A 14,377-nucleotide genomic window follows, 5' to 3' on the forward strand; every position below is an offset into this window, starting at 1 on the left:
TAAAGGCTTCCCTTCACTACTCTCCCAACCGAAAACGCCCCTCCCTTACTAATGATATGGCACACTTCTACTCCTCACCTTTATATGTATATTTATACTAATGGACTAAAACCCAATGCCCAAACCGAAAACCCATGAGTTTTCGGTTCAAGCTACAATTACACGAAATAATTTTTTCGGCCCAAGACTAAAAATAATAAATGCTAAGAAAAAAAAAGTATAAACCATATTTTTGACCCAACAGAAATCATGAGAAAAAAACACAAAGTTATGTAGTTTGAGGGACATAATATTTTTTTGCATCGTGTACTGAAATATATCTACAAAATTTTATGTAGTCATTGCACCTTAGACTAATACCTTTAACCAATAAAGGTTGAGCCTAAATTGATGGGTTTTGAGCACTATAACATCCCTATGGTGCACATACAATCCTAATGCTTTGGATCTATGTTTTTTCAAGTTATACATGCAATTTCATTTTATCCAAAGCATATACCCTAGCTAGCATGCAATTGGAGATATACAACATAAAAACTAGTTAGATGAATACCTCTTAGTTGTAGCTTGTAGTTCTTGGCCTTTCAAGAGCTTAGTACCTCAAGTGTGATACCTAAAATGAGTCAGAAAACACCAAAATCAAGAGGAGGCGTGTGAGAGAAAGGTTAGGAAGCACAAATCGTCTAGGGTTTCACCTTAGAACCCTTATATCCGATTTTAGTGATGCCAAGGGTTACTTTTATAGTGTGGAATTCCTAGGGTTTCTTACATGTAAACCCTAATTCACCATGACTCTTCACATTTGATAGGCCCTTTTGACTAAGTCTTCATTGACTCTCATATAGGTTTAGTCCATCCCTAATCAACATGGATCATTAGCCCAAACTATAAGTATTACTGATTTACCTAATCAGTCCCCGTAAATTTAACCAGTCTCTTTTTTATCACTAAATTAATTTTAAATTAATTATTGATCAATAACAATTAAATAATATGATTTATTAATTAATATATTATTCATATAATATATTAATAAATCACAAATAACCTCTTTCTCAAATATTCATCCTATCAAATTGCTCCGGTGAAGGCAACCCAAAAGGACCATGCTACTATCGGGTCAAGTACATACCAATTATAGTTATGGACTTAGACACCTAATCCAATAGTCTCCCGCTTAGATAAGTCTAATAACTATAACTGCCAATGTAACTTTAAAATTTGATTAGCAATCGTAGCTCTCAAAATCCGATGTCGAACTCTAACCTAGTCAACGGTTCGTCCTTTAGATAAGGGATCGTATAATCCTCTGTTCTTCAAGATATCATGTGGAAAAATACATGGAATAAAGTCGCAGTCATTTTCCATCAGTTTGTTTCCCGATTTTTGATTTGTTTGACATAGAAATTAATTAAACACATCAATTGAGTCTTGACCGTGCCCGACACATAAGTCAAAACAAAATCATCGAGGGGACCAAGATATCACTTTTAATCCCCTTAGGAAAAAAGGAACATATAAACTTCGACTTGTATGCTTGTACTAATTACTTGTTTAATTATATACAACACCACGTTTTATAACATCAAGTTACTGATACGTTTCTGCGCTATCAATGCACAACCAAATCATAATCAACAACTCATATATCTTGGTTTGAAAACTACACAATATTATCGTCTCACAATCACTCGTGTTAAATTCCATGAAGTGATTCATGTGAGCATGGGTTTAATCCAATACTCAAATCGTATTCAGGAGCACTCATGAATGTTGTAGCAAACTTTGGCTATGTCTAATCACTCTGGACAATATACAAGCCAATTCATGACAATCTAACCTCAATACCTACTTCTAAAGTATGATCGACTATGGATAATTTGAATTATTTTATTATTTTGGAAATCAAAACATGCAAAAGTGAAACATAAAATAAACAATTGACAAAAGACAATAAGCTTTACTTATAAATAAAACCCTTATTATTTAGTCATCAAATGTCAACTACATTTATTTATGACAACTTTCTAATTGTCTATCTAATCGTTAAAACTAATATCGTCCCTTAGGCCAATGCTCTTAGCATGCTGCAAATGATTAACCCTACTCAGTCCCTTTGTGAGTAGATCTATAGGGTTATCCTCTAACGATACCCTCTTCACTACGAGGAGTCCCTCTCCTACTTGATGTCATATGAAGTGATATTTTCTGCCGATGTGCCTGGATCTGCAATGATCCCTCGGTTCCTTGGTTAAGGCGACCGCACCCTTGTTGTCATAAAAAATATCCATTGGCTTCTTTATAGCTGGTATAACTCCAAGGTCTCTGATGAAGTTCTTTAGCCATATTGCCTCCTTCGACGCTTCGCTTGCTGCTATGTACTATGATTCACACGTTAAATCAACTACAGTCTCCTATTTGGAACTTTTCCATGTTACTGCTCCTCCATTTAGGATAAATACCCAGCCCGACTGAAAGCGGAAATTATCTATGTCGGTTTGAAAGCTGGTGTCAGTATACCCTTTCACTTTCAAGTCATCACTCCCACCAAGGGTTAGGACCCAGTCGTTAGTCCTCCGCAGTTACTTAAGAAGGTTCTTTATTGCAATCCAATGTGCTCTAACAGGATTCCCTAGAAATCGACTAACCATGCTAAAAGAAAAAGCCACATCAAGGCGAGTACATGTCAAAGCATACATGATCGAGCCAACGGCAGAAGCATATGGTACTCGACTCATTTATGCTATTTTGACATCGGTACTCGGACTCTGAGTCTTACTCAATTTGGTATTGCTCTGGGTAGGCAATTCTCCTTTCTTGGAATTCTCCATGTTGAAACGTTTTAACACCTTGTCCAAGTAGGTACTTTGACTAAGTCCTATTAGTCTTTTACTTCTATTTCTAAATATCATTATCCCTAGAACGTAAGCAGCTTCCCCGAGGTCCTTCATAATGAAGCACATCCCAAGCCAGGACTTAACCTCCTGCAATGTTAAAACATCGTTTCCTATGAGTAGTATGTCATCCACATACAATACTAAAAAGCTAACTATATTCCCACTAGCTTTGACATATATGCAAGACTCATCCTCGCTTCTCAAAAATCCGAACTCTTTGAATTCTTCATTGAAACAAAGATTCCATCCGTGAGATGATTGCTTTAATCCATAAACGGATTTATCAAGATTACACACTATATTAGGGTACTTGGCATCTTACAAACCCCTCTGGCTGACTCATGTAAACATCCCCAACCAACATTCCATTAAGGAAAACAGTTTTGACATCCATCTGTCATATTTTGTAATCATGAAACGCAACCAATCCAGGAGTTTGATCTTTGCTACTGGTGAGAAGGTCTCATCATAGTTAACTCCAGGAGTTTGATTGAATCCCTTCACAACCAATCATGCCTTGTATGTGTGTACTTTCCCATCCATGTCGGTCTTCTTCTTAAAGATCCACTTGCACCCGAATGTCTTATGACCTGGCACATTGTCAACCAAGTTCCAAACTTGATTGTCATACATGGACTGGATCTCGCTGTCCGTCGCCTCTTTCCATTTTGCAGACTCTTGGCTCGCCATGGCTTCCTTGCAGCTGTTAGGTTCATCCTAATTTATCAGTATTTTATCACTGATAAATGTATCACCTTCACTTGTTTTATAAAAACCATACAACACAGGTGGAACAATAACTCTACTGGAACGTCTAAGAGGTACATACTCAACAATAGGTTCAATAGGAGTCTCATCCTTAGGTTGATTGCTAGTGTTAGAGGTTCCTTCATCACTTAACTGTTGAAGCTCTTCAAGGTCAATTCGCATCCCACTATCCTCTTGGCATATGAGTTCTCTTTCACAAAAGACACCCTTCGCGCTACGAAGACCATATTCTCACTAGGTCTATAGAACAAATATCCAAAGGATTTATGTGGGTAGCTGATGAAAATACAACGCTCACTATGAGGTTCGAGCTTCTCGTGAGTCTCTCCTATTATGAAAGCCTCGCAACCCCAACCTTTGATATGCGCTAACGAGCGAACCTTCCCTGTCCACATTTCGTGAGGTGTTTTGGTAGCCTTCTTATTTGGGATAAGATTAAGGATATGTGCGACATTCTCTAAGGAATACCCCCAAAATGAGATAGGTAATGTAAGTCCCTAAAATGCATGTGTATTAATCAGATCCATTTGATGGTGCGGAATCCCAATCAAACGGGTGATGTCAGATAAAATAGAAGAGAAGAAGAAGAAGAAGAATATGATGAATCTATGTATGAATTGATTAGAATGATGATCCAGATACAAAAGATTCACACACACAAAACTTTTCTCTAGTTTCTCTCTTGGCCGTACACTCCTTACTGTTCATCAATCAATCCTCAACCCTAACACCTATATATATATATATATATATATATATATATATATATATATATATATATATATATATATATATATATATATATATATACAAGGGAATATGGGCTAACTGAACATGGGCCGTAAATGGGTTTACGACCGTAAACACTGACCATAAACCCCACCTGACCGTAAACTAGACTGTAAGCTCATAAAATGTTAGATAAAAATATAATTGCCCAGAAAAAGCAAAGTATAAACCATATTTTGACCCAACAATCTCCCCCTTGGTTTATAGCTTTCTTTTCTTAATTAACCCAAGAAGCTCCCCCTAAAAAGTAGCTGGCTCTTCTTGTGAATCTTCAATGGGAGCTTGGCTTCAGCTTGAACCTTCGATTTCTTCACAGCATCATGATGAACATATGAATCTTCAATGGATGACTTCATCTTGACCAATTGAGCTTTTCTTTAGAATTTGGCATTGAACGCACATTGGGTGAGGAGGCTTGACGTACTGATTCTTTAAAGATAGCGCTTTCAGCTTGAGAATCTTCAGAGAGAACATCAGAGAGAACAAACTTCTGGATCACTTCAGCAAGTTTAAGATAGCAGCAGACTGATTGAGGAGGCTTCAATGCAATCCGTCACATAATCTTCAAGTGCAGCTTTACCTTGCTTCTGGAGTTGACAAATTGAATGTTGAAAGAATAATCTTCATTTCTTGCTCCTTCAAATGCGAATTCTTAGATGCTTGCGGATGAAGCATTGGCTCAGAAATTTTCGACACAATCTCCATGAGTCTTATCTATACCTGAAATCACTTTTCAAGACAAAACAAAACTAAAAGAAAACTTAGCACACAAATTAAAATAGAAACAAAAATATTTTTGGATTTTTCATATTTTCTGAAAAAGAAATAAAACAGAAATAACATTTTTTAAAAAAATTTTAATTTTCTGATATTTTTAATTATCCCCTAATATTTAAATTAGAAGAAAACTATGAACAAACTTAACAAAAGAAAAAATAATAGCTAACTTTAAGAATGATTTGATATCAAAGTTGTGGGACAGCCTTATTCCACTTGTCGGTACGCTTATCTTCACATCTTTGTCTGATCGATCGCCAGTATTGTGGTCCACTTAAACACAAATAATTTGTGATAATATTTTGGACAATTTACCAATGACATGATACACATACATATAGATGATTATAATTTTATTATCATGATTGGCCCTAATTCTTAAATAAAATTTTCTTATGATCATTTAACTGACTACGACCAGGGATATTGTTGTCTACCTAAATTGAGCAACGAGATCTACAAACAACCTGTATGTGTTCAATTTTAATTGTACTAGAATGTGTTTCCCACTTCCTGGCATGCCCCAACTATCAAGGACTTCCAAAATACTCCTTACACCGGGTGAGCAGACAATTATTAAGAGAGAAGATAGATTTAGAATACATATGTTGTACATCCAGGTCGGATCTCTTCCAATCACGCAAAGGATGAAACATATGGTTAATTGAAGTTTCAGAGGGATTAAGAAGAGAACGGTGCATATACTGTGTACCAGGTCGGATTTTGAGTCACGCAGAGGAGACAGTATATGGCTAACAGATGGAAAGAATTGCATAGATAGAAGATGATGCAGAGAGATAGAGTTGCATATGCGACACTCCAAGTCAGATCTCTCGATCACACAGAGGAGGCAACATATGACTAACAGACAGAAAGAAACAAAATAACCTTCTACAGACCTAGTTTATCGGAATTCCCCAGTCACCCCATCCAACCGGAATTAAGGACATAATCCACACATCGAGGAAAAGTGAATCCACAGTTCTAGATACAGGTTCATTAGTGTGACCGGTAGATTCTCATGTATATCTCCCTGCTCAACCTATCTGAGCGTCATATTGTCAGGATAAACAGATCTAACTAGGTCAATGTTTGTCAAGTCCTTGAATTTCTTAAGTTTTAACTCCTCCTAGTCAAGTCCATTTAAAATCTTTCGTGCCTACCAGCGCATTGAACACAGAGCCTAGAGAATTTAGATCCAGTCCCTTACACAGATTCAAATTGCCTGTTATCACATGATTATATCACTTCCCAAAACATCTCCTACAAGCACATTCCATGAACCACATATTTTGATTTTCTGATTTTCTAATGTTTTTGGATTTTTTTATATTTTCTAATTTTTGTTTTGTTTTTATTTCTCCCCCTAAATTTGTGCATAGGAGAGAAACGAAAGTAAATGCGCAAATTTAAACTATCCTAAAACAAAAATTAGTCTTTAAAGCGAATCAGCTTAAGAAAAACTTAGGAGTATAGAAAAGAAAATTCAAATCGTAAGTCACCGATTGAATTTGCATCCAAAAGGCATGAGAACAGCAAGCATAATCTCAGAACAGATCCAAAAATTCTTCATATCATTAAGCACTAACCCCATTCGTGATCTCTTCCTTTCTTCCTTTCTCTCAAAAGGACACATACTCTCAACAAAGGTCTTAATGTTGTACAGTTGAGAGATATCCCCAATCATATGCCAGGAGCAGCCACTACCAACAAACCGAAGTCTGATGATATGCCTCCATAGCTGCTCCAACACAGACTGGGATCAGTTGGTCTTTGGAACCCAGTCGATTTTGAAACTGGGTCGGACTTTGTCATCAACACATGATACTTTCTCCCATGACATGTCCTGCTTATCACAAATAGAAGATGTAGAAATATTGGAATCATTAATTGATTTGGGAGTTTTCACCTTTGGTACCCATCTATATTCGGGTTTAACCCATTTCTTATTCGATCTGATGGATGCCTCGGCACTTGATTTGGAACTTGAAGCCGTCTGCCTAGATGACTTTGACCTAACCGATATTGGCTTCACAAGTGCATCTCTTGAACTAGACTTTTGGGCCAGCATTCCCTTCTTTTTCTTAGGAGTTGGATGCTTGGCCTTGGGAGTTGAATTCTCGGCCTTCATGGCATTCCATTCGGCATTGTCTGAATGTGACCTTGAGGCATTTCTTTTGAAAAATCTCCCTCTTGGCGCGTTCTGCCAGCCTTGTGCATAGTAGGGAACGTATGCGCGTTTAGGATAATTTCTGGCAATATGTCCAGGTGTTCCACAGTGAAAACAAGTCTTTTTCGTCACTGGGAAGTTGTTTCTTCTTGCCCCTGGTGGCGTATCCTTGCCTTTTCTTCCCACATGCACTCTTGCAACAAGCACTCTGTTGCGCTGGAATTGGATGCATGTATTTCTCAACGGCAGGTTTGTTAGGAGTAACATAATTTGAAGCAACAGATTCTGAGTTCAAGGAGTCATTGGTTTGTTCATTAGTGTTCTCCTTATTCTCATCTTCTGCTACTTTACCTGCACATAAAGTAGAAACATTAGAATGTTCAACCTGAATACCTCCTGACAAGAATCCAGACGGTTTGCCATATTGAAGATGTGCCTCCCTGTCAATTTTTCCTGTATCATAGGGATGGATGTGTAGTTATGATTGAAAGGTGGAGGAACACTATCATAGCCTAGACCCTTGTTTTGATTATCTTTAAATTTTAATTAGGTTTCAAATAAGGACTCGACTGTCTGACTTGACGTAGTATAATTTTTGAAACTAATATCTGTTTTTCCACACTTAATTTTCAAAGTGTCAAGTTCTTCAGTTACAGCAGCAAGGTTTTCCTTAATGTAATCATAATTTTCACAATTATTGTTGTAATCTTCTTGAAGCTTTCGGAAATCCTTGATTTTGGCCTCTAATTGAGCTTTCATAGATTTCTGACCTTTCCTAAGGGTATATCCTTCGTATTTCAGGTCCTCAACTTCTCTTTTTAATAAATCAATTTGTTCCCGAAGAAATTTAATCGTAGTTTCACAAGCTGGAGTACATGTAACTTCAGTGACCGGAATGTTTTCAGAACTCATTGTTTTTTCCTTTTTTTATTATTTTTTTATTTTTTTTTTAATCGCCCTTTGACTTAAAAACCGAGAAAGTCAACCTTAAAAGTCAAACTTAAAAAGTCAAACCGAAAAGCTAAATTTGAAAATTTAAAAGTTAAACGAAAAATTCAAAGGTCAAACTTGAAAGTCAAAGTTAATTTTAAAAGTCAAAAATTAAAAACAATTTTTTTTATTATTATTTATTTATTTATTAATGAAAAAGGAATTTAAAAATAAAAGAAATTTAATTTTGGGGTAAAAAGTGTAAAAATTGCGAAATTAGGAACCAAACAGGACTCCTTTTAAATTAAATTGCGAAGGTAAGGAACAAGATGCAAGCTGGTTCAACCGGTAAGACGCCTTGTTGATGATCTAGATGTCTCGTGTTCGATCTCGGGCACCCTTGATTCCTTTCCAATTTTTTTATGAAGGCGCTGACGCGAGGAACCCTAGCCGTCCACTGAGCCGAGTCACAAATTTTGAGCCGTATACTCCCAACCGAGGCCGCAAACTCCGGAACCCTAGCCGTCGGCCGCAAAGAAACCCTAGCCGCAAGCTGTTTACGGCCGAGAACCCTTCACTGGCCGTAAACCCTTCAAAAATCGATGTTTTTCATCCCTTTTTGCTCTAAAACTCGATCAAAAACCCGTTTTTATGAAAAATGCAAAGAAGAACCCCCCCCCCCCCTTAATTTTTAGAGATCTATACAAAAACGCAAAAATCTATCGAAAATAAGATCAAATAATGCTCCAAATCTGACAAAATTGACTGATACAACCAAGCTCTTATACCAACTGTAAGTCCCTAAAATGCCTGTGTATCAATCAGATTCGTTTGATGGTGCGGAATCCCAATCAAACGGATGATGTCAGATAAAATAGAAGAGAAGAAGAAGAAGAATATGATGAATCTATGTATGAATTGATTAGAATGAAGATCCGGATAAAAAAGATTCACACACACAAAACTTCTCTCTAGTTTCTCTCTTGGCCGTACACTCCTTACTATTCATCAATCAATCCTCAACCCTAACACCTATATATATATATATATATATACATATATATATATATATATATATATATATATATATATACAAGGGAATATGGGCTAACTGAACATGGGCCGTAAATGAGTTTACGGCCGTAAACACTGACCGTAAACCCGACCTGATCGTAAACTAGACTGTAAGCTCTTAAAATATTACATAAAAATATAATTGTCCAGAAAAGCAAAGTATAAACCATATTTTGACCCAACAGGTAACGAAGCTCGACTCATCATGGAATGAACCATGTCCAACAAGGTTCGATTGCGTCTCTCAGCCACACCATTAAGCTGCAGTGTGTTAGGTGGCGTCAATTATGAAACAATTCCACATTCTTTAAGATAGTCGTGGAACTCGATACTAAGATACTCACCCCTTTGATCGGATCAGAGAATCTTTATCTTCCTGCCCAATTGATTCTCCAATTCTTGCTTAAACTATTTGAGCTTTTCAAAGGTTTCCGACCTGTGCTTGATTAAGTAGATATACCCATATCTACTATAATTGTCGATAAAGGTTACATAGAAGCAGTTAGCATCCCTAGTGGGGAATCTGAAGGGTCCACACACATTGATGTGTATGAGATCCAACAAACCCTCACCTCTTTCACAAGTACCAGTGAAATGTGACTTGGTCATCTTTCCAAGCAAACAAGATTCACACGTATCATCCGACTTTAAGTCAAATGACTCCAACACTCCATCCTTTTGGCGTTGGGCTATGCGCTTCTTGTTGACATGTCCAAGACGACAATGCCACATGCATGACTTGTCCAAACCATTAGACGAATCAATATGCAATACATTATTTCCCAAGTTGTCTACAACCATCACAATTGCATATACACCATTACAAGTCAATTCTTCAAAATAAAATTTATCATTACAAAAGGAATTAATAGAACCAATTTCATTGTTAAATGAAAATCTAAAACCTTGTTTATATAAACCATGAAAACAAATAATGTTTTATCGCCATATCTGTCGAGTAGCAACAATTGTTCAAATATAGCCCTAACCCATTACTAAGCAATAAAGAATAAACTCTAATCTTGGTGACATGCGACACTTTCATATTCCCCATGATCAAGTTCATCTTCCCATACTCAACATCCCTACTTCTTAGACCTTGTAATTCAGAACAAATGTGAAAACCACATCCTGTATCAAGGACCCAAGAACAGATGTGATTCCTGCTGAGGTTTCATCCCTATCGTTTCCATACCCTCTGATTACAAGATTCGTGCTTAAGAGGACTGGAAGTATAAAAATGGTGTGGAGAGAGAGAGAGAGAGAAGGGGAAGGGCATCGGTGGGGGTAGATTGGATAGGCACTTTTTTTCTCTTTTTATTTGAATAAAGTATTTAGAATAATTTAAAGAAAAATACAAAAAAAAAAAGATATGAAGTGGGTAAAATTGTCATTTCAAGTTTACCAAGGATTAAAACCAAAGAAAATTCTTGATTTTGGACACTCTATGCAAGTTAAAAGCTTTTTGAATCCTATCCAAAGTTTTTTTTTGTAAACCATAGGGACCAACTTTGCAGTTTTGTCCAGAAAAAAAAAAAGATAATTGGTGTTTCTGGATGAATTAAAAATGAAATTTTTACCTTATAAATTTTGGGATGTTACATATAGTTTTGCTAATGATTGGTAATGACTTAATTTTAAAGCATCATATGTGTGATTTGGCCCTTAACAACCCCAAAAATTGTAAGGGGTGAGCAGCCTATAATATGAAAGGGGAATACATCTCATCTTTTAAATAGGGTGAAGATCCCATATTTAAAAAGATGAAAACATCTCGTATTATGAAAGGGGAGAACGTCTTGAAAATTTAAATGTTCAAATAATTATGGAAATGTTTAAAGTGAAAGTGTTTTTAAGATAATATAGCTTGTTTTCATGATTTTCAAATAATAAAAAATGATGTATGTGTGTGTGTGTATATATATATATATATATATATATATATATATATATATATATAGTAACGTCCCAAAAATCATAGGGTATAGATTTCATTTATAATATATATTAAAACACTCATTTATTTTTATTCAAACATTTAAAAGTATTCTAGAGTAAAACAATTATCAGAGTAAAATCCCAAATGCGGGAATTGTAGAAAAACATGGGTATATGCATTGCGATCAAGTAGGACCCTTTCGAACCGAAAGTACTTGAAACCATAAACCACAAACTATAAGCACAAAGCTTACCGAGTTTCCCCAATACCACATACCATACATATCATGCATATCCAACAATCAACAGAAAGTGTTATGTGCCAACCATAGTCTTGCCATTATGCCACGAGTCGTAGCATGGTCTTCCTTACCAGGCTAGGGGCCAAAACCCTGGGTGGTCTTACAGACAAGTGCCAGGAGCCATCTTCTGGTCTTCCAAGTGAGCATCACAAAGACAACTAGCATACAATCTACAACTACCTAATTAATTAACTGCCAGAGTTTAGACTCTGGTCACGCATACAGATTGTCAGGAGTCGCCTCCTGGTCTTTCATGCAAAATGCCAAAGGCCACCCGCTGGTGTTCCTATAATACATAAACCAAATGGGCCGACATTAGTGACTTCGACCCATAGAACAGTGAGGAGGATCACCTCAACAGTTGATCCTACGAAAATATCTCAAACTGCAGATCCGCTAGAATCTCCACGCTATCAAACAAATAACACCCAATTAACAATTGGGATCCAAACCAAATCCAATAATCAATAAATGGGGTAAAATACCATTTTACCCTTTTCCAAGTTTTGTTCAAGACTAAGGCCTAAAGTCCCCATCATAAAAGCCCACAAACCAAAAGTCATCCAAAACCCACTTTTGGCCTAATTTTCAAAATTGGGCCCAACCCTTACATTGGCCTTACCCTAAAGTCCAATAACTTATTCCTAATCCAAAACACACATTCACAGCTAGTCCAAAAATCCCAATCAATTCAAGCCCAAACGCTAGCCCAAATCCGAAATGAGACCATAAGGCCCAAATATCCTAATTAAGTCCAAATCCATCATGGCCCTATCCTGAGAAGGCCCAATATCCAAAACGGCCCAAAAGATCTATTGGTCCACCCTAGTCCACTTCTGGTCAAAGGTCAAATGCCCAAAAGGTGTACAAAAAAAGAAAGGTCAAACAAGTCGAGGTACGCCCAACGTACACCCTTTGGGGCCAGTACGTGTAGCGTACTAGATGGGTACACCCATCATACTCCATTGAACCCCATCTCCTCCATTAAGCACTTAATCACTTAAGTCCTTGATCTAAAATCTTAGATTTGATTCCCATAGATGACTTATTACGTAAAGTTGTCAACTTTACTTGCATACAATGCTTAATGTGACTCTAGAGCTCAAAAGAGCTTAATGAAAGGTCTTAACACATGCATGAGTCCAAATAAACCATAAGGATCACATTTTTATGCCTTTGGGACACTTAAAACATCCAGATCCACAAGATTACACCTATTAAACAACTATAGCTCACAAGAACCACCAAAAAGAGGCTAAAATAACTATGAACAAACCTAAAAGAAGATCTAACTCAAGAATGAGCAAAACAGAGACTTTATAACTTCAAGATCACGAAATGGTGATGTAACTTCTAGATGTCTAAGCTCCTTTCAAAATAGTGAGTATTTAACCTTTTCCTTCTCTAGCACAAGCCACCACAAACACTCTTCCAAGGTCCAAGACTCAGTTAAGGCACCCCAGGGTTTCAAGGTAGATGAAAGGGGATGGAGGCTGCCTTAAAAGACTTTAAAAGGCCATAATGATGCTTATATAGGGTAGTAACCCAAAAATTAGGGTTTTGCTCTGAAGGGAGTACGCCCCACGTACCCCTTAGTACGTCTGACGTACTCTAAGACCATCCACGACCATTTAATCCACTACACCCGACGTTCACAATGAGTACGCCCTGTGTACTCATTGAACGTCTATAACCGTAAACTTCACTTAACTCTAACTTCTTCGTTCTAAGTTTGTTTTTGACAAACTTTATTTCCATGGAAAGCTGACGAGAAGCCCTACACTTCAAACAACTCACCCCCGCCTTAAAACCTCCCCATTTATGAAGACCCAAATTGCCCAAATTACGATTATACCCTTGGGCTCTGAAACACAATCGAACTCTTAGATCACTAAAACCATAACACCCACATCCAAAAGGGACAAATCCTTTCTTGCATAAGGCCCTAAGCCTCATGGCAACAGATGATTAGGCCACAGTCCCGAATAATGTAGCAATCCGAAACGGAGTGTTACAACTCTCCCCCACTTAAATTAGATTTTGTCCTTGAAATCATTCGTTACTAACACTCAAATCATACTAAGCAACTTGAGGAATGCAACCCAAAACCCTGAGCATACAACAACCTTCCCAAAGCAACCGAACACCTCGACCCGACAAAAACGAATCCATAAACCTATGCATAAAACCACTTATAGCTTTCCGAAGCCTAAAGCCTCAAGTCGGTCTGACCCCCAGACAGACCGCCCACACTGAAAAATTACCATGCCAATTCCACATTGAATACCAGACTAAAAAAACACTTCCAACCTAGATTATCTTGATGCTACCATTGGGAACAAAGTCACTGACCATAAATAGCTACAGAACACTTATACTTGACAGAAGGCTCAAATAATCCTTCGAGTAGAAGATTCATCCCTGCAACGGTTAGACTCAAACGAGAGCTGCGCAACAGGGTCAAATTCATTACTCTGAGATTATTTAATCAAACTGCAAATGACTTAGAATTTCCCAAACAACAAGCTACTCCATACACCCAGATTCTAAATCCCTAATACTAACCAAAACATCATGCAGCCTCCTAGTTGCTTTCCAAAAGCAGTCGAGACCTTCCTGGTCCCAACTTATCGGCCAACTATCTGGAATACCGGATTCCTACCCAGTTGCTGAGCCTAAAGACACCTACACAATCTCCCCACACGACTTCCAAAAGAAAGCCTCATCTAGCA

The sequence above is a fragment of the Lactuca saligna genome, chromosome 9, assembly GCF_052625555.1.
Source record: "Lactuca saligna cultivar CGN05327 chromosome 9, ASM5262555v1, whole genome shotgun sequence".
NCBI lineage: Eukaryota > Viridiplantae > Streptophyta > Magnoliopsida > Asterales > Asteraceae > Lactuca > Lactuca saligna.